We start from the raw sequence: 27744 nt of genomic DNA, 5'->3' as shown, positions 1-27744 counted from the left end.
CGTGTGGATGTATATATGTGTATGTATATTGTGTGTACATATGGTGTATGTGCATTATATTCTACTTAATTTTTACAATGTGAATATCTTATCAAGTAAAATAAGAATATATATGTATATACATAAAATATTGAACTCTTAACTTTGGAATTGGATTGGATGAGTAATATATACAGGGGAAGAAAGGGCCTCCAAAAGATAAGCATTTATTATTATTGAAGTAAGGAATAATTGAGAAAAGTCAGTTTCCACTTATCGTGTTTCCAAATATGTTGTGCCTTTGTGGACACTAATTAGACTCCTGAGGGTGCACTTCACCATTTCTCATTATCAAATCCTCTAACTATATGCATTGTGTAATTTTTTCTGCCAGAATTCAATAGTCATTTTTATTTTATTTAATCTTCACAATGTGAATATTTAGTGTCAACATGTGAAAATTGGGAAAAAAAGATAGTATATGAAAATTTAAAATAAGCATAGAGAAACAATAGCTCACCTAGTAATATCATTTATCCATCTATTTCCATGGTATAAAATTTCACTTAAATATCATTTCCTTGTAGCAAAACTATTTTTTAAACCCATGGTTATCACAGTCAAGAATTTTACAAAGTTTAGTTTCTAGTGAATATCTGTGCTACACAACAGATGAGGCTAAATTTAATGATGGCTATTTTATTAAAGATAAATATTTTACTTCTTTCCCACACAAGATTCTAAAATCTTACAATATTTTCTAAATATTAAGTTCAAAATATTAATATTTATGTTAAATAGTTAAATATTAATATTTCTAAATATTAAGTTCAAAGGAGTGTTAAAATTAGTCGAACAATTTTAAAGGTGAAAAACAAATTTAAAGGTAAAAAGATGTACAGACTGCCCTCATTATCAGTAAAATTGAATAAATCTGATCTGTGCAATCATTTCTTAATATCTAAATTTTAACTCCATAATAGAGTGTTGTGTGTACAAGAAAATATCAGTAATTTTCTAGGTAAATTTTCTAGGACATCACTGTGAAGTGTGAAAACAAGGCTCCAACATCATTACTTTTTAGTCTTTGTTTGCAAAGACATTTGGCTTCAGTTGTTCGTGTAATCTTTTGGTCTTGATATATATTATACTGAATGAGCACTGAAACACTGAAAACTATTGGAAAGATTTTTGATTCAGTTTAGGTTATTGATTAAAAGGATTCTGGCTACAAATGCATAAGATCACTTCATGCTGTGACAAAGAAGTCCCTGAAATATTTATTGAGAACTTTGGACTATCAGCCTATGTATGGGTTTTCTCTTGCTATCTAGCGCACCTCCATTACAAAACAGAAAGAAATTTTCCTATGAATCAATTTAGACAAAAGAAAAGCTAGATTGTTGAAAACAAAAGTATAACACATGAATATGCAACTGATTAGATAGAAAAAAGGATCAGTAATCTACACACACAGAAAAAAGGACTAAGTTAGGAATTAAAATGCCTCTATGGCATTTGCTGCATTTTTTTTTTTTTTTTTTAAGATTTTACCTATTTATTTGAGAGAGAGAGAATGAGAGACAGAGAGCATGAGAGGGAAGAGGGCAGAGGGAGAAGCAGACCCCCTGCTGAGCAGGGAGCCCGATGTGGGACGCGATCCCAGGACTCCAGGATCATGACCTGAGCCGAAGGCAGTCGCTTAACCAACTGAGCCACCCAGGCGCCCTGCTGCATTTTTTTATTTATATAATTTTCATGTATTTGTTCAACAAATATGAATTAAGCCCTTATGATGTCCAAATTTTAGAGTAATTTATTGGGAGCTAAATTTTTTTTAAATTTTTTATTGTTATGTTAATCACCATACATTACATCATTAGTTTTTGATGTAGTGTTCCATGATTCGTTGTTTTTGTATAACACCCAGTGCTCCATGCAGTACATGCCCTCTTTAATACCCATCGCCAGGCTAACCCATCCCCCCACCCCCCTCCCCTCTAGAACCCTCAGTTTGTTTTTCAGAGTCCATCGTCTCTTATGGTTCATCTCCCCCTCCGATTTCCCCTCCTTCATTCTTCCCCTCCTGCTATCTTCTTCTTCTTTTTTTTTTTAACATATAATGTATTATTTGTTTCAGGGGTACAGATCTGTGATTCAACAGTCTTGCACAATTCACAGCGCTCCCCGTAGCACATACCCTCCCCAGTGTCCATCACCCAGTCACCCCATCCCTCCCACCCCCACCACTCCAGCAACCCTCAGTTTGTTTCCTGAGATTAAGAATTCCTCATATCAGTGAGATTAAAATTGTTTTTAGTATATTCACAATTAGATGATCACTAAAAATTTATTTCAAATGATAGTCCACTCTACTAGATTTATGACAATCTCATAATTGGGGAGGTTGAGTGTGCTGAGTGAATGTATCATATTATATATTATATTATATATTAATATATTTTAGTGTTCTTGTAATATAAAGCAAATATAAGCATGAAGGCCATAAGCTAAAAAGAAGAGCTCGCAAGCAGAGGCACGGCTGTATAATTGATAGTTGACGCATTCAGACCCCGGGAGGCCCAAATGAATAGAGATTTGCAGTCATTCAAATCAGGCAACATTCCAGGTCTATATAACAGGTGGCAAAAGCATTTGTCCCAATAGCGTGTTTAATGATACTAGTTTTGTACTTTAATATATTTAAATTAACTTGGATTTTGTAGTCAGTTGATACTTGTTTGAGGAGTTTCTATCAAGTTAGTCAACGTTGGGCGCACATTAAGAATCTTTTTCCTGTAGGATTTGTGTATATATTTATGTTAGGAAAATCTTTAAATTTACTATATGCATATTTAGGACATATGGTTTTAAAATGTTGTCCACCGTTCTGTTTCAACCCCAGTTGGTCTGACACAGAACACCGCCTGGAGGTAGTGCATATCTTGTGCTCATTTGAGATGAGCTGCAAGTGAGGTCACCAGTCCATCCATTCTTCTGAGGGCCTGAATTCAGATACAAAGGTTTGCATGACTCCCTCAGGTTTGACAATTTGTTAGAATAACTCATCGAACTCAGAAAAGCACTCAACATTTATCATTTTATTATGAAGGATACAACTCAGGAAGAGCTTACTACAGAGAGTAAGGTCTAGAAGAGTCCCAAATAGTGTTTTGGTGCCCTCTTCTAGTAGAATTGGGCCAAGTCACCATCCCAGCACGTTAATGTGTGCACTAGCCAGGAAGCTTCACTCTATGAGGTCCCAAATTGAAGTTGGATTACTTATGCCATGATTGATTAAATCAATGGCCCTGTGACTGAAAGCATTGGCCAAATTCTAAGACTTAGGATCTCCTTCCCAGGAACCAGGGATGAAGGTAGTCAAAATCTTTATTATATAACAGCCACCATTTACACTGTATTTGAATTCAAGCAAGATCTCTGAGAATTAGAAGTATGTAGTACATGGGTACAGTTTAGACAGTTTTGGAATAATTTGGTTCATGAGATACATGATAGAATGTAAGAAGTAAAAATATTTCATTTCTCGTTTGTTTCTCATTTACTCTCTGCATTATATCTCTCAAAAATAATTGGGATTTTGGCAGGAGGAATTCTGTGACTAGAATCTCCTTGTGTGTCTCACTGAATTTATGATATATTTAGAGATATTTATTATAATACTCATATTTGTATATCATTTCTTATACTACTTTAAAAAACTTACCCCACATCCAATTGAAAAGCAAATTCAGAGAATGATTTATTTCACACAGATATTCATCTGCACCGCATTTGAAATGTAATCATATTTTCACAAAATAAAATTCTGGGATATGATTTCAGAACTATTTCATATAATGAAGGACAATTCTCTACAGAATTAAAAAAAAAATTCTTCCTGTGAAATAGGAAAATAAAATGGGTCATATGTCTGAAAAATATACATAAAACATAGACACGAATGTTTGCTGATTCACCAGATTGTACATTTTCCTGAGCAGTTGTGCTTAAAACTTTGTTTAAATACCAGTTTAGCAAATTACTAGCATAAAATACCACAATTTACATATGACTGTAGGCTGTGAAAGGATTGAAGTATATTTAGATCATCAGAAACTCTGCATGAAAAACAAAGGTCCTCTCAAGTTCATATACCTTCTCTTCTCACACTTAGCTTAAAAGCCCAAATTTTGCATTACTCTGTCCCAGTCATACATTTGACATATATACTTAAATGATTACAGGCATGAAAAAGAAGAAAAAAAATTCTTGGTAATGATTGGCATGTACCAAGATGCAGTCAAAAGCTTGTAAAAAACCTGTCGGATTACCCCAAACCCTAGGAAGCAAGTAATTGTTATTTCTAAATGTTACTGGCATCAACACTGATCTGAAATATATCCTTTATTGATGAAAAAAAAACAGGTTGGCGTTTAATCTGTCAAAAAGTATCATGAATAAGTAGTTTAAGTTTTTCACTTGGAAGAAATTTGGCAGTTCCTGTAAGGAGATTAAACTGCTTTTATGAATAGATAAAAAAGGGAAGTCCCAATTGCTTACTCAGTCCTTGTGCTTAAAATAATGAAGTGTCCAATTAGCATATTCTTTCATCCCCTTTCCTAAATAGTAATGTTGAAGCAAAAAAAAGACGTTTATATAATCCTATATTTCTGTCCTTGATGTATGGCATTGAATTAATGATGTCAGGGATACAGACTAAGAAATAAACTGAGCAATTCCCCTGAAGAAGCTTACACTCCAGTAAAAATAAAGATTAAATGCATTATTTTCAATGGTGACAGCCCAAATCAAGGTCAGTGATTACCTGTAGGAGAAAGCATGATTGAAGTACATCAAAGGCCGTTCACTAGAAGAGAAAGATGTAGGAAGATAGAAAAGAGAATAAAACTCCTTCGTTGTGCAGCCCATGGCTGTCTGGTTCCCTCCCCATGCTAAACGTTTTGTATTAATCAGCACTCTTTTTCACTGAAGACATTTTATTTTGTAAAGTGATATCTTATGGTGTTATTTTACTTTATTTTTTTAAGATTTTATTTATTTATTTGTCAGAGAGAGGGAGAGCACACAAGCAGGGGGAGTGTCAGGCAGAAGAAGAAGCAGGCTCCCCACAGAGCAAGGAGCCCGATGTGGAACTCCATCCCAGGACCCCGGTATCATGACCTGAGTAAAAGGCAGGTGCTTAGCCAACTGAGCCACTGGCACCCCAATTTTATGGTTTTAATTCCTTTCTTTCTCTCTGTCTCCCTCTCTTATGCACACACATTCTGCAAACGCAAAATTCTCACGTATTTTTAGCTTAATTTCTTCTTACATCAGAGAGACACAATACAGCCGAGAGATATAGTCGTAAGTGTGTAATCAAATGTATTATTTTTGATCACAGCTTGAAAAACCTGCAAGAGTTAGGCTGGAAAAACCAGCAGGAGTTAGGCTGGACAAATATTTGATTGCATCCATGTTTCTATGGCATGTGGGTAGCAGCCCTGAGTACACAGTGAGACCCTGCTTACTTCCTTTCCGCCTTCCTGGCAAAATTTTTGTTAGATAAGGCAAAGGATGGGCAGTTACTGAATCACTAGTGGTTTGAAGCATGCAAAACAACAAGAAATAATAGTGTAATAGGTGTGCAATAAGTATCTGATTGCTGAATTTGGGCTCAAAAAGGCAGGAAGAAAAATTATCACACAGAAGGTCATGTTGGAAGGCATTTCAACTCATAATTTAAAAAAAAATTAATGCAAGGGGCGCCTGGGGGGTTCAGTCAGTTCAGGTCATGATCTCAGGGTCTTGGGATTCAGTTTCCTGTGGAGCTCCCTGCTCAGTGGGGACCCTGATTCTGCCTCTCCCTCTGCCCCTCCCCCTGCTCATGCTCTCTCTGTCAAATAAATAAATAACATCTGTAAAGAAATTAATGCAAGAAATCAGCTTTTTAAAAATGTCTTCTTGGGCGCCTGGGTGGCTCAGTTGGTTAAGCGACTGCCTTCGGCTCAGGTCATGATCCTGGAGTCCCTGGATCGAGTCCCGCATCGGGCTCCCTGCTCGGCAGGGAGCCTGCTTCTCCCTCTGACCCTCCCCCATCTCATGTGCTCTCTCTCTCTCTCTCATTCTCTCTGTCTCAAATAAATAAAATCTTTAAAAAAAAAAAAAAAAAATGTCTTCTTGCCACCTTTATATAGGCCAACACATTCTAAAGGCAATTTTCTCTTTTCTGTAATTTCTTTAATTTCTTAGGTTGATACACAGAGTGGTCTGCTTCCACCCTCTTTTGTTCCACATGAAGGGAAACACATAAAACCACCGAAAGCACCTTTTTTTTTTTTTTTTTTTTTTTTAGTGCGGGGAACCCTTGTAAAAACTTCTATGAATTATCTACCTAATCATTACAAAAACCCTATGGAGAAATTACTATTATTACTTCTCTTCTACACATAAATAAATTAAGGCCAAACAAATTTAGATAAATGAAAGGTTTTACATTTAGCAAGTGGTGGGACTAAGCTATGAGCCTGACATTGCTCGCAGAGTCTGTGTTCTCGCCCTAATTATTGCAGTGGGACCAGATAGGGACTTGATAACTCCAGTTTTCTCCTGGCCCAATATCCCTGGGTTGGATTATTGCAGTGAAATGAAAACTGAAAATATTACCTGCATCAGTGCAGGTCTGCTAGGAGTCTCATCTAACACTCCAGTACCCAGAAAAGCCTCTGATTATAGTTAAACGCGGGTGGACAGTTGCCACCAGGTGGCGCCAAATACAATCAGAAATAGATGGATAAGCTAGCATCCCAGATTATCAGGTCCTTGAGGTAAGATCAGCCGTGTGTTTTGCGGTTCTGTAGTTTACAATATTGAGAATTTTTGGACTTCACATATTCTTGTTATGGTGGGGTTTTCTATATTTGATCGGAAATTGAAAAAAATCCAGAAAGAAGAATATTAAAGTTTTATGAATGATTGCAAATACTTTTAAGAGAAAACTATATTTGGTCATTTGAATCAGTATCTGAGACTTGCCAGGAGGTTTAAAAGCTGTCAATCTAAACAGATGAAATGACTGAATTTGCCTTATAATAGCTCTGTTTAAAAAAAAAAAAAAAAAAAAAAAAAAAAGTAGAGTTTTTGCCTGAAACTCTCTAATGAGAAACACAGTCCCTGAAGACTACCTGAGCCATCTTTGGTCAAATCACGGTTAGAAAGTGCTCCTTTGGGGAGAGGGGGAGGTAAAAAGCAAGAGTGCAGGGGAGGGAGAGGCAGAGAGAGAGGGAGAGAGAGAATCCTAAGGAGGCTTCACAGCCAGCATGGAGATAAAGGTGGGACTCCATCTCATGACCCTGAGATCATGACCTGAATAGAAATCAAGAGTTAGATGCTTAATCGACTGAGCTACCCAGACTCCCCAGAAAGTGCTCTTTTAAAATTTAGCCAAAATCTACATTTAAATCACTTTTGCTTTTTACTGCTCTTAGTTCTAATTTGGGGGGTATTATAAAACCAAATAAGTCTTTTCCAATTTGACTTTACTTGAGATATTTAAATAAAAACATTATGATACTCTTTAGAGCTAATTCCAAAGCTAATTTATCACAGTTCTTTTGCTTCTTAGTCATGTTTTTATTTATTAATTCACTTATTGAAGTAATATTAATTCAGTGATTTACTCTGTGCTTGACACTGTGTGAGATGTCAAATTGTCAAGGGGTCAAATGGTGAGTCAAACAGACAAAACCCCTGCCACTGTGGGGTTTATATTCTAATGGGAGGAACAGACAATTCTCAGATAAACATTGTGATTACAGATTGTGTTAAGTTCTCTGAATGCAACAGAGAAAGATTATAGATAGTAATAATGAAAATAAGACGATCCGGTTCTTATGTGCCAGACGCTGTTGTAAGTACTCTTCATACACTATCGTATTTCATTCTTACAACAACCTTGTTAGTGTTTGTCCCCTAAACCACCTTTGATAATTCACTAGATAGAACTCAGAGGGCTCAGAAAAGCTCTGGTATTTGTGTTACTGTTCATTACAGTGAGCAGATACAGATTGAAATGGGCAAAGGGAAATGGTACATAAGACAAAGTCCAGGAGAAGCCAGGTGTAAGCTTCAAAGAGTCTCTTCCCAGTGGAGTCACACTGGGACACACTTAATTCTCCCAGCAATGATCAAAGTATTGTCAACTAGGGAAGTTCACCTAAGCACTGGTATGTAGAAATTTTGTTGAGGTCAGTCACATAGGCACGCAGTACCCCCATGATTGCCCATAGCTACTCAGACTCCAGCCCCCTCCGAGAGCAAAAACAAACATTCACCATAAATCACACAGTTTGTCCAAACTGGTTCCACATGGCCAAAGGCCCTAGGCATACAAGAACACTCTTTCAGGCAGATCATTCCAAGAGCTAGAAGATTATCCTCCAAGAACCATCCAGTTTCTTTCTTTCTTTGGAATGTGAATGCTTAGAACAACCTGAGTCTGCTGAATTAAATTTGACTTCTCACTTCACCTGCCTGGTCCTGTCCTAGGCTCTCTTATTTTAAAGCAATTATATTTTTTCTGAACATCTACCTTTAGTACAGCATTTATATTGCCATCACACAACAAACCAGTGAGAATTACAAATGTATTTGCTATGCCTTCCCGGCAGAATCAGTCCTTGCACATATAACAGATATATTATGGACAAGCATCATTAAAATTGGCCATGATTCGGTTATTTCTGGGTTCTAAGTCAGTTGGAGACAAGCCAGTCACTCTATCTTGGTCACAGGCTTGTACTGAGACTGGCTGGGGGCAATAATAATTTAGTTTGAGCCCTCCTTGTCTTTTTAAGATAGGGTGGTCCTCTGTGGCATTTTGGATACATTCTGTGATGCCTACTGCTTTATTCCTATTAGAAATCATTGTCTTTTACAATTCAGCTTAATAGATTTCTACCTAAAAAACACAGCTGATAAGTATTTGTGCACAGCACACTGTGGCCTGTTGGGCATATGGTTACCTATTTTGTCCATATAATCAGGGACCTTTGTAAGCATTTAGCCATCACTGTTTATAGTTACATAGTGATTAGTATGCTAAGACTTATATACCACCTCATACTCTGATGGCCTAGTGGGGAATAGTTTTTAGAAATTTCTTCCCAAATGGTATCTTGTGTAGTAGATATAACCAGAAAAATGGGAGCCAAAAGATACCGGTACATTACTAGAATTCCACTCAGTCATCAATGATTGTTCTGGATCATCAGCATACTGTATGACCAAAATGTCTCCCAGAACAATGCAACTCGGATTTATAGATTTTTATTTGAACTTGTTACTTTCCAAAAGTAGGGATTGTTTGGGAAAACAGATGGTTTCACCCTTTTGGGCATCTGGTATCATAATCATGCTATAGGCCTTTCTTTGGAATATGTAGAGTTTGAACAACCCAGGACTATGGAACTCACCCTTTACTGCCCAGATAGCTACTATTTGTATCCTCAGTTGTCAGTTTAACTTGGATATGAAGTTAATAACCTTCTCAAAGTCCAATGATGCAACTTTAAGAAAGGTTGATCGAAGAAGGAAGGAGTGACATTTAAACAAAGCCTAAAAATGAAAAGGAGCTAATCTTAGAAGGAATGGAATGGAAGGCACTCCAAATGAAGGAGTAACTGGTGTAAAGTCCCTGAGATAGAATAAAACTCTGAATATTCAGAGGATTGTAGAAAGTTAAATGAGGATGTAGCTATAGTCAAGAGTGAGTGAGGGAGAACATGAGGTGAGGTAACATTCAAGAGATAGACTGTGCCAGATTGTGCAGGGCTTTTAAAGCTTTTGTAAGAGTAAGGAATTATAGAATGATATGATATTTACTTTTCAAAAAGAATCATTCTTGTAAGTGCTGGGTTATGGTAGAGGAAGAAGCTATGATGGATGGAAGTAGGTTGCAGTTTTAAGTAGGATGATGGTGAGCAATGCAACAAGAGATAAATTTGAGTTAATTTTGGGCAGATAAAATCCAGAGCACATGGAGATGGTTAGGATACATCAGTGAAAAATCAGGCATATAAAGCTTTGACCTTTATTCCTGAGCTTACTTACATTTGTTTGAGAGAGACACAATAAATATAACAAGTAGGCAAATTATATATTAAAGATGTAGGTAATATGGGAAAGTAGAACAAGGCAAGAGATTACACATAGAGGATGAAAAAGAAACACTACCTTGACTGGAGTGGTCAGTGTGGTATCATTGAGAAAATGACATTGGAGCCAACCCATCCATTGTTTATCATAACTTGATCCTCTTCTCTGAACTCTCATTTGCTTCTTCTTGTGATGTATTTCAATAACAATATCAATTTTCTTCGCCTGGTTGGGTTTCTAGTTGTAGTAATCCATACAATAATATTCTATTTTGTTGCTTTTCCTTCATGCTTCATGGGTCTCTAAACAGCTGTTTATCCTTCACCATACTACATCTCTTCATAAAAGATATTTTTGGTGGAATAGAATCATTCTGGTTAGTTAGAATATTCCATTTCATCCAATTTTATCACTACCAGTGTAAGGAATAGTCACTTTCTTTGCCATAACCTGTTAAGTACTCTACTTTAATTGTTGCCTTACCTCCTACTAATGTTCTTAGTTTCATTGTTTCATTTTTTTTTCTCATTCTCTCTCTCTTTTTTTTTTTTTTTTTAATCTAACTAATCTCTGTAGAAGTGGTTTTCAATTTTCCAGGGGGTAAAGTATGGAAAGGTTTGCCAATGAGTGGGTGGGAATTAAAGTGAATGTTTTTGTCCAGTTTCCAGAGAGGCCTACCAGTCATACCTAAGACAGGATGACATTCTCTCACTCTCTTCTTGAAATTTATTATGCTTTATAATCAGATTATCAAAAAGCTTTACTCATGATTAGATACAGATTTTGAGATGGAGAAAAGGCATATCCCAAGGAGATAGGATTTACGTTCACATGACAAGTACATCTTCGTTTTTAGTTTGCGTAATTTAGAAGAAAGATACCACGTCACAACATATTGTCCTTAAAAACCTTATGAGTTTCTACTTTTGAAAACTAGAAAGAAAGAACACATTAATCCAAAGGAAGCAGAAGAAAATGAATAATAAAAATTAGAGCAGAAACCAATTAAGTTGAAAACAAGAAATCTGTAGTGATAATCAACAAAGCCAAAAGCTTTTTGGTCGGAAAATTGATAAGTTTCTAAGCAGGCTAAGAAAAAGAAAAAAAGAGAAAACACAAATTGCTCATATCAGGAGAAATGAAAGAGGGGCTATGAACTACAGATGTCATGGATATTAAAAGGATACTAAAAGAATACTATGAACAACTCTATAATTACAAATTTGAGAATCTAGATGAAATGGACAAATTCCTTGAAAGTCACAATCTGCTAAAACTCACACAAGAAGAGATAGACAATTCAAATTATAGACATTAAAACAACTAATAACCTTCCAGAACAGAAAGAAGTAGTCTACATGGGTTCACTGGTGAATTCTATGAAACATTGAAAGAAGAAATCATATCAATTCTCAACAATCTCTCCCAGAAAATAGAAACAGAGGTAATTCCTCCTAATTTATTTTGTTAGTCTTGAATTACTAAAACCAGACAAAGTCATTACAAAAAAAGAAAGAAAGGAAAAAAAAAAAAACACAAGCCAAAATCTTTCATTAATATGGATGCAAATATTTTCAATAAAATGTTAGCAAATTGAATCCAACAACGTATAAACAAAATTATACACCATGACCAAGTGGAGTTTATTCTAGATATTCAAGTTTGTTTCAGCATTTAAAAATCAATTGATGCATTTCATCCCATCACAGGCTAATGAAGAAAAAATCACATGGTCATATCAATAGATACAGAAAAGAGTTTGAAAAAATTCAACACTCATTCATGGCTAAAATCTCTCTGCAAACCAATAATAGAGGGGAACTTCTTTTTTTTTTTTTTTTTTTTTTTAAGATTTTATTTACTTATTTGAGATAGAGAGTGAGAGCGAGAGCATGAGCTAGGAGACAGAGGGAGAGGGAGAAGTAGGCTCCCCACTGGGCAGGGAGCCCGATGCAGGGCTTGATCCCAGGACCCTGGGATCATGACCTGAGCCAAAGGCAGATGCTTAACCAACTGAGCCACTCAGGTGCCCCTGATGGGAACTTCTTTAAAACATGTACAAAAACCGTATAACTAACACCATACTAAAGAGTGAGAAACTTGAAGCTTTCCCACCAAGATCAGGAAAGAGGCAAGGATACCGCTTCTCACCACTGATTTTTGAAATTGTACCAGAAGTCCTATCTAATGCAATAAGACAACAACAACAAAAAAGAAGTAAGAGGCATATAGTTTAGGAAGAAAGAAGCAAAACTTTGGTCTCAGGTTACATGGTTATCTACATAAAAAATCTGACAGAACTTATGAAAAAAGCCTCTTAGAACTAATAAGTGGTAATAGCAAGATCACAGGATACAAAATTAAAGTACAAAAAGTGCTTTATGTATCAGCAATGAACAAGTGGCATTTGAAATTAAAAACACATTACCATTTACAATAGTACCAAAAAATACTTAGCTATAAATCTAATAAAATTTGTACAAAGTCTATATGAGGAAAACAAGAAAACTCTGATGAAAGATATCAAAGAAGAACTAAATAAATGGAAATATATTCTATGTTCATGGATGGTAAGACTCAATCTTGTCAAGATGTCAGTTCTTCTCAACTTGATCTGTAGATTCAGTGCAATCTCAGTCAAAATCCCAGCAAGCTATTTGATGAATATCAACAGATAGATTCTAAAGCTTATATGGTGGGCGCCTGGGTGGCTCAGTCGTTAAGCGTCTGCCTTCGGCTCAGGTCATGGTCCCAGGGTCCTGGGATCGAGTCCCGCATCGGGCTCCCTGCTCTGCGGAAGCCTGCTTCTCCCTCTCCCACTCCCCCTGCTTGTGTTCCTGCTCTCGCTATGTCTCTCTCTGTCAAAAAAATAAATAAAATCTTTAAAAAAAAAAAAAAAAAAAAAAAAAAAAAAAAAAAAAAAATAAAGCTTATATGGTGAGGAAAAAAACCTGGAATATCCAACTCAATATTGAAGAAGAATAATGTGAGAGGACTGACACAACTCAACTTCTAAGACTTACCAAAGAGCTGCAATCAAGACACTGTAGTATTGATGACATAATAGACAAATACATCAGTGGAACAGAATAGAGAGGCAACAAATAGGTCTGTATAAGTAGAGTCAACTGTTCTTTGACACAGGAGCAAAGACAATACAATGAAACAAATACAGCTTTTTTCACAAACGGTAGAACAACCAGACATCAACATGGGGAAAAAAAAAAAGAATCTAGACACAGACTTTACACCCTTCAAAAAATTAACTCAAAATGGACCATAGACTTAAATTTAAAATTTAAAATGCAAAACTGTAAAAGTCCTAGAAGATAAAATAAAAGAAAGCCTACATAACTTTGGGTATGGTAACTTTTTAGACACAACACTATCATTAGGCAAGGCATTATCCATGAAAGGAAGAATTAAGCTAGACATCATTAAAACTAAAAAAAAAAAAAAAAAAATTACAGAAGACACTGTAAGAAAATGAGAAGACAGGCCACAGACTGGGAGAAAATATTTTCAGAAGACACAATTGACAACAGATTGTTAACCAGAATATACAAAGAATTCTTAAAACTCAACAGTAAGAAAACAGACAATGGAATTAATAAATGGGCAAAAGGCATGAACAGAAACCTCACCAAAGATGATATACAATGGCAAATAAGTATATGAAAAGATGTTCAACCTCTCATGTCACTTAAAACAGTGAAATGCCCCTACAAACCTATTAAAACTATTAAAATAGCCAATATCCAGAATACTGACAAAACCAAATCCTGGTGAGGATGTGGAGGAAAAGGGGTTCTCATACATTGCTGGTGGAATGCAAAATGTTACGAGCACTTTGGAAGACAGCAGTTTGGCAGTTTCTTGCAAAACTAAACAATCTTGCTGTATGATTCAGCAATCACACTCCTTGATACTTATCCACATGATTTGAAAACCTCTGTTTACCACAGAAACCTGCACCTGGATTTTTGTAGCAGCTCTATTCTTAATTGTCAGAACTTGGAAGCAAGTAAATGTCCTTCAGTAGGTGAATAGATTAGTAAACTTTGGTAGACTCAGACAATGGAATATTATTCAGTGCTAAAAATAAATGAGCTATCAAGCCATGAAAACACATGGTGGGAACTTAAATGCATATTACTAAGTGAAAGAAGCAATCTGAAAAGGCCGCATACCACATTTTCCATCCATATGATAGGCTGAAAAAAGTAAAACCTTGGAGACAATAAAAAGATCAGTGTTTGCCGGGTGTTGGGGCAGAGAGAGGGATGGATAGGCAGAGCACAGAGGATTTGGGGGCAGTAAAACTATTTTGTATACTACTACAATGGTGGATACATATCCTTATACATTTGCCAGATATCAGGAGTGAACTATAATGTAAACTATGGACTTCAGGTGGGGATGTATCAATGTAGGTTCATTGGTATAAATCTACCACTGTGCTAGAGGATGTTGACATTGCAGGAGGTTTTGTGTGTGTGTGTGAGAACAGGGGGTGTATGGGAACTTTCCATACTTTCCACTCAACTTTGCTGTGAACCTAGGACTACTCTAAAATAAAGATTTTTTATTAAAAGAAGTCTTAGGTGACCAGTGTCAAACTTCTTCCTTTTATTTTAAAGACCCTTGGACACATCTTCAGCTTTAAATTTTGATATTGTAATAGATTACACGGTCAATTAGACAAGGGTGTGGTAATACATTTATAATGTGACACTTTCAGCTTCTGGTGTGATTAATTGCCATGCATTAAACATTGGCCAAGAAACCACACTTAGTAATGATCATGGGATTATCACTATTTGAACAGAGTTCTAAGCTGGAGGAAGACAAAGACTTATACGATGTTTTCTTAGGAAACTATTTCAAATTACAAATACCCGTGCTACAATGCCTTGCAAATGGTGAGACATTAGTAATAGTGATCTAGGATTAAAAACTAAACTGTATTGAGCACTCCATGAGACATCACACAAATAATACTATTTTATCCTGTGATATCCCTGTTTTGTAGGGTATATTTTGCCCTGTTGTGGCATTGAGGAACTTGTGAGGCACCCAGACCTAAAATAAATTGCTTGAAATCACACAGATAAGGAATGCTGGGAGTCAGATGACCATGGTCTTGGTTCCAGAGTATGCCTTGTAGCTATTTTATGATCTTGTCTCCCACCTTCCTCTTGACTGTCACTGACTGGAAATGCAAAAGCAGTGAGTTTTAAAGAAAATATTTCATTCTTCCGTTTTCTAGGTCAGTAGCCATTTGAGAAGATTGTTGGGTAAAGAGAAACAAAAAAAAACTATCTCAGAAATATATTCTGTAGCTTAAAGATTGTGGAGTACAGTTGATTGAATAACAGACTATTTTAACTGAGAATGCTAATGTGGGCGGACAGAAAGGTTGATATTAAATCAGCAGAATATTGTTTTGGTAGCTAGAGTAAATGGAATTGTACTAATTAGCGTAGTAGCAGGTTTATATTCTATTTATATTTCCATATTGCAAGAACTTCTTCCTATATTTTTAAGAAGCCTAATCATTGTAAGCAGATGAATCACTTTTTCTGTCTTTTATTCCCCAGTAACCTTAATAAATCAGCATAGCCCAGACGGAATGTGACTTTTCCACATATTTATATATTTGCCTTACCAAATATAGATGATCTTTTTTTTTTTTTTCCTAGTCTCATGTCCTATTTAAACTTTTTTAGCAAGCTTGCATTTGTTTCCAATTGTTTTTCTGACAGAATAGTGACAAAGTCATCAGTCTGGTAAATTAGGAGGAAAAAATAACAGATTTTCACATCTGGAGGCTCAGGCTAAATTTAAAAAAAATTCTTCAGACAACACCTTTATTTAAGAATATCATAACAGTTTGTGATGTCTTACAAATCACCCAATAATAAGATCATTTTCTTCTTTGATACATTTATGCCATTTTGATCTATATTTAATATTTAGGAGAAATTTTCCTAAAGTTTTATATATATATATATATATAAGTTTTATATATATATATATATAATATATATATAACGTTTTATATATATATATATATCCTATCTATAAGTGTGGAAAATTGTCCTGTAGAAAGACACATTAAAATAATGGCTTCTTAGTATATACTTTACATACACATTGCATATCGCAGAGTTGAGGTCACATATAAATTTATAATCAGTTGGTTGCCATTTATAAGGTTTGACATAATCACATGGGAGAAGCAACTGCATTGGTTTAAAAGTGCTTCAACATTTAAGTGGGTATAGTGTTTCCTCTCACTAACTAAATAGCACCATCAATTTCATCTAGAGCTTCAGGCAATTCATTAATACTTTAGCAGATGAATATATGATATTTAAAATATTTATCTAACTGAAAAGTGAAGACATAAACTGCATTAAACATGCTATTGGCTGAGATTTTTCATAAAATTTACAGATATATAAATCACTTTTCATATATATCTCATAATGTTTTCTAAATGTATATTTTATAAAGAAGAAATAAACAGCAAAGATAAATATATTTGTTTAATTCACTTCTCCTACATGATCTTCTGCTGCTTTCAATTTTTGCCTTGTAATATTATTTATGAGACTCAGTAATAGTGGACTTGACTAATGGTTACAGTGTAAAATGTATCTTCACTTTGCTTTCTTGCATGGGGATTTGATAGTGCAGAGTAATGTAAATAATTAATATAACATAATGCCTAGAGCCAGGAGGGTACCCAAGAGTTGTACAAATGAATTATAAAATGATGGCATTTTGTATTTTTATTTATGAACATAACAAGAAAATTTCTCTGTTGATATAGAAATGTATCTCAGAAAGGAACTATTTGTATTCAGGTGTTAAGTTTTTGCTCTTCATTGGAAAGAAAGTGGATGAACCTCAATGGAATTAAGTATGACAGTGTAATGAAGAGTTATATATAGTACTATATTTTAGAGTCGCTGTATATCAGAGTAACACAAACTTGCTTAGAGACATATTAATATAATTTTTTTCTTCAATTCCCAAGGTTGTCAGTGACATTGAGCCTGATCTCCACTTAGATGTGCACTATGGCAGTGATGTAAAACATAAGGCACTTAGTGAACAATGACAAATGTAGTAGAGAATGACCTGAAGAATATCACTATGAAACATGCTAAGTTGGTTTTATTTAGTTGTTTCTTTAGGTTTCCTTGGAGTAAGTCAAGAGCTTAACTCCAAAGGCAATCCCATGAAACCAATTTTGTTAAGAGGCCTATACAATTTCACATGAATACACTAATATTCTGGGGTATTAAATCCTGTATTTTACTACATCCTTAGAATAATGAGTAGTATGCTTAGATAGATAAATATTCCTGATACTTTCAAAGTATCTGCCATCATTATCACCTTTTATCAATCAGATTTCTGATAAAAAATTAGCAGGGATCTGTTCACAGTCATACTCTCTAGCAAGCTTAGATCATAAGTAGCATATTTATAGCCCTTAAAAGTCATAAGACCTAGAGTTGACCTGTAATTTTGAAACTTAGAGGTTTAAACAAAGCTTTTCCTTAAAGAATGGGCCATTCACCCCCCTATTTACAATATGTTTAGTGGTAGAATTGCCTGATGAGGCAAATGCAGATCCAGAATGCCTACTTAAATTTGAATTTCAGATAAACAATGTGTAATTTCTCAGTATAAGTATCTCCCATGTAATATTTAGTAAAAGGCGAAAGATTTATGCGTTTTGAAGAGAAACCGGAGTATCCCCATGTAATATTTAGGACACACTTATACTTTAAAAAAAAAATCAGGGTTTATCTGAAAGTTTTATGGGTGTCTACATTTAATCAGGTAACTCTTTATTGAGACATCTAGGGACAGATGAAGATGGACATCATTTCTGCCACACGACTAGCCCTGTTTGAGTAATAATGAACTTCCCACAAAAATCTATATTTCTGGAAGGCAATAAGCATGAATTTCATTTTAAAATTTAATTCATTCAACAAATATTTATTTTGTGCCTATTCAATGTAAGGAATTCTGCAAGGTACTTAGTGAAAACATAGGATCACTGACTTTAGCAAGAGAATAGTTTAGCTAGGAGACAGATAAGCAAAATGGATCAATAATTATAAATGGAGAAAGATGGTGTGAAATAAATAAAACAGTAATGTGAGAGAGAGGAGGGCCATCTTTAAATAAAGAGGCCAGAAAAAGACTAGATGAGGGAATAGTCTTGAACTGAGGCCTAAAAATTAATTGTGATCTGAATTAGTCATATGAAAATCTGAGATAAGAGCATGCTAGGGAGTGGGAATTCCTATATGACAATGCCCTATATCAAGAAAGGACTTAATATGGAATGTACAGGAAAATTATTTATGGAACATAGTGAAACACTTTATGGAAAAATTAAATAGGTCCTTGCAATCATAGTAAGAATTTGGATTTTTTCTTTTGTTTTCCTTTTTTCCTTTTCAAAGTGGAAAGCCGTTGGGTTCCTTAAAGCAGAAAAATAACAAACTTTGGTTTCTATTTTCAGAAAATGAGTTTAAGTAACACAGGGAGAATATATGGGGGAAGAGCACAAATACAAACTGGGAGACAGGTTAAGATGCAAATGCAGTAGTCTGGTGGGCAGGTGGGAAGATGGCAGACTTGGAAAACCAGAGTGGTAGCAGCAAAAATGATAAGTGGAGAAATGTAATATATATATATATTATTATTATATATTACATATATATATAATATAATATTGGAAGTAGTGATAAGGGCATGTGAGACCTGCTAAGGGCTTAGTTGTTGGAACTAAGAGAAAACTATTAAAAGATGACTCAGTGTTTTAGCTAAGAGTAGTACCAGTGCGCTTAGAGAAGGAAGGTCAGAGGAAGAAGGGGTTGTGAAATAAAATCAAGTGTTAATTTTTATTAGTGATAAATGGACATAGGCTGTGGTAGGTATCCTAATTATTATTTTTTTTAAGATTTATTTGTTTTGAGAGAGAGAGAGACAGAGAGAGAGAGCTTGTGAGTGGGGGAGGGGCGGGGGAGAGAGAGAATCTCAACCAGACTCCCTGCTGAGTGCGAAGCCCTACCCGGGGCTCAATCTTAGGACCCTGAGATCATGACCTGAGCCAAAATCAAGAGTCAGACATTTAAGCAACTGAGCCACCCAGGCGCCCTCTAATTATTTTTTGTTTGATTCCTACAATGAAATAGCCCAACATTTCCATCTAATAGTCAAAAACAACTAATTTAACTCCCCCCCCCCCCTTATCTCCTAGAGGACTAATTCTCTGTAGAAACTGGTTAAAAACAAATATCTGAAAATTAACTCTCCTTAAATTTCAGAAACATGAAGCATGTTCAAGCATTACATGGTATTCTAAAAAAAAGAACATTGAGGTAGTTGTGAAATGATTCTGAAAAACCAAGTTTTCTCAGTCAAGAGATAACACCTGTGAATTACTTGATTTTGAAAAAACGGGCCATTTGTATTACTCTGTTACCTTTTCTCAGTCATTTGTCATTTTGTATTGATGACTTCAGTGCCATTTCCAGTTTATTTGACTAAAAGTTATCAGAATAATTCAAAGAAAGTTCTATAACCATAAATATTGGGAAACAGGAGTGTCATTTCAAAAATCTATATATAATTGAGATATCCTTCTAAGGGTGATGGATAATTATAATTGAATTTCATTATCAGTCATCTGTTTTTCACATCCATTTGCTGATTTGATTTTCTAATAAAATCATGATGAATATCAATCTGGTTTTTAGAAACAGATTGAATTTAGAATTTTTCTATGAAAATGTAATTGGGCATGATACGTTTTGATAATGTAATATAGTGTTAAAAGATAAACTGAGTCACATTGAAATTTTTAAGAGTGTATTTGAACAAAAATCAATTTGAATTGGGCAGCATCCAATCTAGCAAATAAAAGGAGCTCTTAAGAGCTATACAAAGTGAGAGAATTTTATAGGCAAAAAAGCAGGTTGGTTATTGCAAAGTTACTTATTTTGGGGGGATGGGAGGGGCCTATCAGGCAGATTATTTAACTAGTGCTAATGAAGTAATTCCTGATTGACTGGTTTAAGATTCCACTTCTGGGAAAGCTAAAACTATAATAAACTATAATTAAGTCTTAGTTTGGTGACACAAGACTTTGCATAAGCGACTCATTTTGGGTTTGTTGTCTTAATTTTGACAATTTCCTTTCTGACCAGCCTCTCAGCTTAAACTGGGAGATGTGATAAAAAATGTAAGGTATTAGTGCTACTCCCATATACTGTTCTGAAGTTTTCACAGTTTTTGCTGGATCTCTGTGTGGTATTCCCTGGTCATGATGTGGGGTTCACAGTCTTAAATTTTTTTTTTTATTTATTTTTATTTATTTGCAAGAGAGAGAATGAGAGAGAGCACGAGAGGGAGGAGGGTCAGAGGGAGAAGCAGACTCCCTGCTGAGCAGGGAGCCCGATGAGGGACTCGGTCCCGGGACTCCAGGATCATGACCTGAGCCGGAGGCAGTCGCTTAACTAACTGAGCCACCCAGGCGCCCTGGGATTTACAGTCTTAACTCACTCATACTCTTCATTCCTTTCCTGGTATTCTAATCATAGGGAGATCATTTGCTTGGCGGTTAGGGGGCTATGAACATGCATTTAAAGATTTTGAGAGAATACAGTATACCAGGGAGACTATTATGATTATTATAAGCAGGATAATTCCCAGTGTCTGGAGTGCACTTGGGAGCCTTGATCCTCGAAACCCAAACCAATCACCATCTAATGAAGACCCCGTTCAAGGAGTCACTTTTTTAAGCCAACTTGTTTATTCAGTAATCTTACATAACTAGGTTTCAACTTCCCCAGAAGTGTTAATTCAAGTGCAGCAAGGGTGTTGGCCATAGCACAAACAGCTCCTTACTCAGCTAAAAGATAATCAAGGGCTATCCTATTATCAAGAACAGATTTGGCCAGAGAGTTTAGGGATTTTTGATGAGCCACTATTGCTTTCACAGCAGATTCTGCAGTATCTTCAAGAGTTAAGAAGAGATTCCTGATCAGAGTCTCAGTTGTACTTATTCTTGCCAGGGGAGTAGGAATCTGCCAAAGGAAGTGGATTTTGAATCATGACTGCCTCCTGGTAATTCCTGGCTTAGGACAGGGAAGGTGATAGCCATGGAGGCCAGTAGAATTTAAGGATCTGTAGACCACACAGGTGGTTTTATTCTGGTTACCCTGGCCTTTTGTCCCTTTCTTTGTACAGACTCTTGACTCAAGGCTCCCCAGGTTGGGGGTTGTTAACTAGAGAATGGGAAATGGACCCCAGGATTATCGAGTTTAACACAGTAGAGAGGGGTTTGTTCCAGAAGAACTGAGGCATTAGAAATCAGAGAGAAGTTTGTGACAGCAGAAACTACAGGATCACCATCAAAATGGCAAATATGACAGTGGAGTAGAGGTTGGATTGCCCTCCTTTGCAATGGCCTGAGACTTGTGAACAATGGCATTATCTTTCCAGGCCAGAGAAAGGCAAAAATTGTCCAAAAGAATCATAAAGACCTTCATGATGTAAGAATCAGGAGAAGGGTGTTCAGAGAGTGAAGGAAGAATAGAATAAAACATTCTTGATTCAACATCTTGGGAGGAAGCAGCCTACCTTGATGTCAGAGGTCTCCAACACTTCCAACACTGTAATTCAAGGTTATCTTTGGTAAGGTTAACCCGCTTGTTCAACCTTTAAACAAAATTTTATTCCCCTCTGGCCTCACACTGGACCCAGTCTAGTTTCTAAGTCAGACCCAGTCTGATCCTGACTGATTTCTGGGCCCAGTCTGGAAAAAGAAATGCTCTCAGATAAAATCTGAAAGCACATAATGCAAAAGGTACAGAGGTAGGTATGAGAGGAACTTAACCCACATCCTTAAGACACAGCAGGAAAGCAGTGAGCAGGATTCACAGGTACCTAAGCCTGGTTGCTCAGTGCTCCTGGGAGCCTTCAGGGGTCTTTTTCAGTTCCCCTTTCTGATACCAGAACTGTTAAAAGATAAACTGAGGCATATTAAAAATTTTAAGAGTTTATCTGAGCAAAAATTGATTCGAATTGGGTGGCGTCCAATCTAGCAGATAGAAAGTGCTATAGAACATGAAAGACTTTTATAGGCAGAAGGGAATGGGAACAAGGAAGTTATACAAGGCAAAAAAAGCAGGTTGGTTATTGCAAGGGAACTTTCCTTTAGGGGATGGCAGGGGTCTATCAGGCAGATTACCTAACTAACTCTGATTAGGAGATTACTGACTGGTTTAAGATTCCATTTCTGGGAGAGCTGAAACTGGAATTAAGGCTTGATTTGGTGATGTGGAGCTTTAGCATAAGTGACTCCCTTTTGAGCCTGTTGTCTTGTTTTTTTTTTTTTTTTAAAGATTTTATTTACTTATTTGACAGAGAGAGACACAGTGAGAGAGGGAACAAAGCGGGGGCAGTGGGAGAGGGAGAAGCAGGCTCCCTGCAGAGCAGGGAGCCCGATGCGGGGCTCGATCCCAGGAGCCTGGGATCATGACCTGAGCCAAAGGCAGACGCTTAATGACTGAGCCACCCAGGCGCCCCGCCTGTTGTCTTGTTTTTAACATTAGAAAATTAAAACATGATCAAAATGTAAGTTAACTTATTTAGAGGAAGAAAATAAGAACATAGTGGAGATTAGCTTTTATGTAAAATATTTTTAAAATTTGAAAAAAATATTTTAAAATGTATTTTTCAGAATTTCATTTTCCATGAAGAATATTTGAAATTGTATGTATTAAATATATATTTATGGCTTTTGTGATAAATTCTTTTCCAAATGAAAATATATGCTTTATTTTCCAGCTTTTATACACAATCATGAAATTGTAGTAAACCACGGTTTTGTTAAAGCAAGTAGATTATGTGATATATTTTTTCTTTACGGAATCAACATTTAACTGTACTAGATAATTGTTGTACTAGTTATTTATTGCTCAGGATTATAGAGCTGTTTGTTGATGTAACGTTAAAAAAGAAAAACAAACAAGAAACCCATAACAAACCTTAGAAATTAAAATCTTCCCAACATCATTCTCTATTACAACCAAAAAGTTCATTTAAATAGGAATATCTAATCCGTATTAAGTATCAATGTCTATTTATCTAGACTAGTTCTATATATATTATTGGCACAACTTTAATGTATTTTCATAAGACAATGCCAACCACATTGACAGAGAGGAAGAGAGGGAGAGGGAGGGGGACAGACAAGGAGAAGGAGAGGGAGAGACAGAATGGATATATTATAGGAGCTCTTATGAAAGTCATCTCCCAAACAACTATTTTTTCCTTTCTTTCCTTTTTTCTTTCTTTTTTTTCTCTTCTCTTCTCTTCTCTTCTCTTTCTTCTTTCTTTCTTTCTTCTTTCTTTCTTTTTCTTTCTTCTTTCTTTCCTCTTTCCTTTCTTTCTTTTCTTTTTCTTTCTCTTTCTTTCTTTTTTTCTTTCTTTCTTTCTTCTTTCTTTCTTTCTTTCTTTCTTTCTTTCTTTCTTTCTTTCTTTCTTTCTTTCTTTCTTTCTTTCTTTCTTCTTTCTTTCCTTCAGAAACTTAGAGGAAGACCATGTTGTGCAGAGCCTATATTTACCAATTTGGTGTTAGTGACTTATTTCCTACAAATAAGTGAATGTTAAGCTTCATCTGTTTTTCCTTTGTATTCCTGTGACTACTTTCTAATTATGTTATATATATTTTAAAGGTTTAATCTATAATTTATCTCTGACTCAAAATTTGTGTTTATTCATAATGTTTGTGAATGACTTTATAGAGTATCTAGAAACTTACTATAATATTCTTCATAGGGTTATCTTGGACAGTTGTAGAAATATTTATTAATTAAGATTACCAAATACTTTTGAAATGCTTATCATTTCACATGAGGAACAAATAGTAATAATAATAGTGAATTATGTAGCTGCTTTTATATCATATTCTATCAAAATTATTTATCATATATATATTTGAAGTCAATAAAATGAAAGGAAATCATATATTACTTCAACTTTTGTGAAAAACTTATTTGGTATAACATATATTAATATAACCTAATATATTAACATATATGCCTCTCTTTCTCTCTCTCTCTCTCTGGCCCTTTCTTCCTCCCTCTCTCCCTCCTTCCTTTACTCCCTTCCTTCCTTCCAACAATGAATGCGACATTTTCCCCTCAATGAAATGAACTGTACTCCATCTTCCTTGTCATACTGACCATCACTGCTTTTGCCCTGGGATAATATTACTGATAGGTAAGTTTATAATATAAAAAGAGGAGTATTTTTCTTTATAATGCCTGACATATATTTTGGGAAAACATTTTACACATGTTTATAATTCTGTTTTGAGTAGGAATAGATAGGAATTAAGTAACTACCAATTTTAACATCATTATTTTGAAGTTAATAACTTAAGTTGAAAATCAGCCTTTTATATCTGATTTAAGATAATAAGGATAATAATAATAAGGATATTAGCAAATGAATTACTTAATAAAAGGCATATTATTGCTATTTTCTTCTTATAATGCTAATTCACAAAAAATTTTTTCTCACCAAAGCAACCAATCTGGATGCATTATTCCATCTTCATTTTCATTTCTGACAGAACAGTTATAATCCTGAATTTGGCTAGTGCCCCTGATTTACCTTTTCTGAAAGAAAGACAGAGACCAAGACAGTGAGGAGGTGGGGGGAGAGTGGAGAGATGGAGAGAGGGAGGCAGCATGTACTAGTTGAGCTTATGGCAAACATTAAACATAGTGAGCACTGCTTTCTTTTCATTTTAATTTAAAGATGTAGATTTACTCAGTTAATTTCTGATTTCTCTGTTATTCCCTCTACAATTTTCAATTCTTATCTAAACTGTTCATTCAGTTCAAAAAACTTTAATTTTCTGAATTTTTGTCAGTAAGACAGACATTTTCTAAGAAAGAATGTTAATACAAAATATTATATTTTGAGTCCATACTACGAACCTATCACTGGGGTTTAAAGAGATGAATTAGACATACTTCTGATCTCATACTCTAGGATTTCCAAACAGACATTTTTAAAGTGAGTTATGATTTATAATCTGTCTTCACCTCCATTGTATTATGTAATCATTTCGTTTAAACTCTTAATCTGGTCTCATATAATTATTTAACACTGGTAGAAATTATTTTAAAATAATAGTATTGTGATTATGTTGTTTCAAATAATACATTTTTAATATTTAAAAATAAAATTTGAGGATTACCTATTGTCCCTACCTATGAAATGGCCTTCTTATTCTTAGGGCTCTCACTTGAAAAGCATACATTTTGGCTGCAGACCAGCATCAGATATTGGCATAGAGCTGGGCAAAAATTTGTCACAAAGGTCAGGTATACCTTACAAATGTTTACTAGTTGTCTTAGAATTGGTGAGGGCAGATTCAGAGGTGAGGGACCATAATATCTGAACATGCTCCGTCTTGACGGTCTCACTCATATCCTGATAAGTACTTTTCAGCGCTGCCTCTGAGTTAGTTCCTAGAATGTTTTCATGAAATTAAGGTTTGAATATTTTTTTTTTTCCTTCTAAAGCACTTTAGAGCTTTTGTGTCTTAAAAACTACTGGGAAAGTGCACTAACTATAGCTGCTGATTGCATTATTAAATTAATGTTTTCTGATGGTTTGCTTGATGTATTTCTCCGACTGTATATTTGAAAGCAGTACAAAATCATATATACCTGACAGACTGATTTCCTCTTTTTCTCCCTTCACAAACTGTTTTGCCTTAAGAAATTATTTTTTTTTACTGTAAAAATACTAATGAGAAATTCTCATCAAGTTTAAAATGACATTCTCCCAAACTGATATGGGTGTTAACTATAATTAATTCCAACAGCTGTTGTCTTCTTTTAGTGTGACATTTGTCAAAAAGCCATCTTCATACTTTTGGCTTATTATGGTGTATCTGGGCAGTTTTATTCAAACTAGAAAGTATATTTACTTCATGATAGAAATAAAATATGTCTGGTTATTACATGTGTCATTTCCATGAGGAATATGTAATTGTTTTATTTTTTAATTTTTTTCATGTTTCAAGTTTTTATTTAAATTCTAATTAGTTAACATCTAGTGTAATATTGGTTTCAGGAGTAGAATTTAGTGATTCATCACTTACATACAACACCAGTGCTCATCACAGCAAGTGCCCTCTTTAATACCCATCACCCATTTAGCCCATCCCCATCCACCTCCCCTCCAGCAACCCTCAGTTTGTTCTCTATCTTTAAGAGTCTCTTATGGTTTGCCACCCTCTCTTTTTTTCTCTTCCTTCTCCTATGTTCATTTGTTTCATATCTTAAATTCCACATGTGAGTGAAATCATACGGTATTTTTCTTTCTCTGACTGATTTATTTCTAGCATAATACCCTCTAGCTCCATTCATGTCACTGCAAATGGCAAGATTTCATTCTTTCTGATGGCTGAGTAATATTCCATTGTGTGGAGATATATATATATATATATATCCATTCATCACTTGATGGACATTTGGGCTCTTTCTATAATTTGGCTTTTGTCGATAGTGATGCTATAAACATTGGGGTACATATGCCCCTCCAAATCAGCACTTTTATATTTTTGGATAAATACCTAATAGTGCAATTGCAGGGGGGCAGGGTTGTTCTATTTTTAACTTTTTGAGGAAACTCCATACTGTTTTCCAAAGTGGCTGCACCAGTTCACATTCCCACCAACAGTGCAAGAGGGTTCCCCCTTCTCCACATCCTCTCCAGCATCTGTTGTTTCTTGTGTTGTTGTTGTTAGCCATTCTGACAGGTGCGAAGTGTTATCTCATCATCACTCATCATCAAGGAAATACAAATCAAAACTATATGAGATATGTAATTGTTTTACAGTCAAATTTGTGCAGACATAGGACATTATGGGCTAAATGCCACTGTAAATGTGAGTGTCAGAGCTGTCCTGGAAGCAATGTGGTATCCGCCACAGAGGGACCACTCCTGTGTTGTTTCAGTTATCTACTGGTGTGTAACCAAAACAGACCAAATTCATAGTTGGTTTTAAAAAAAAGCAATTTATTATTCCTCATAATGTTGGCTCTTTGGGAATTCTCTTTCATTGTCAAATGGGGCACCTACAAGGTTCAAAATGGCCTCGTGTAAAGGCCTGACTGTTGTCCACTGCCATGGCAGAGATCAGCCGGAGTTTGGGGGCAGGGATTTCGTTTGTCGTCCACATGGACTTCTCAGCACTACTTCGGCTTCCTCAAAGAAGAATGGCTAGGTCCCAGGGAGGAATGTTGGCAAAAGCTGTGCAACTCTAAGGTCCAGACCTCAAAGCTATACAGTATCACTCTTGCTACATGCAATTTCTTCAAAAGAGTTTGTGGATTGAGACATAGAAGGGGAAATAAAATAGGTTTTCTTTCCCATGACTATGAGTAAATACAATTTATTTATTCAACAAATGGTAATTAATTGCTTGCTATATTGAAATATCTTGTAGATTTTGAATGCTTAAAGATGAGTTGTTCTCAT

General features: G+C 35.4%; 1 protein-coding gene and 1 non-coding gene across 3 annotated transcripts in view; one reads left to right on the top strand and one right to left on the bottom strand.

The window, feature by feature from the left end:
* The window catches only part of NCAM2 (neural cell adhesion molecule 2), a 511417-nt gene that overhangs the window by 163189 nt on the left and 320484 nt on the right, over nt 1-27744 (top strand). The gene's annotated exons all lie outside the window — the stretch shown is intronic.
* On the bottom strand, nt 17799-17910 carry LOC118530272 (U5 spliceosomal RNA). Its single transcript, XR_004914555.2, has one exon. It is a non-coding gene; the product is annotated as a U5 spliceosomal RNA (small nuclear RNA).

Source organism: Halichoerus grypus, chromosome 1, assembly GCF_964656455.1.
Source record: "Halichoerus grypus chromosome 1, mHalGry1.hap1.1, whole genome shotgun sequence".
In the NCBI taxonomy this organism is placed as follows: domain Eukaryota; kingdom Metazoa; phylum Chordata; class Mammalia; order Carnivora; family Phocidae; genus Halichoerus; species Halichoerus grypus.
The sequence above is the reverse complement of the archived record's forward strand: the minus strand, read 5'-3'. Positions and strand labels throughout refer to the sequence as shown.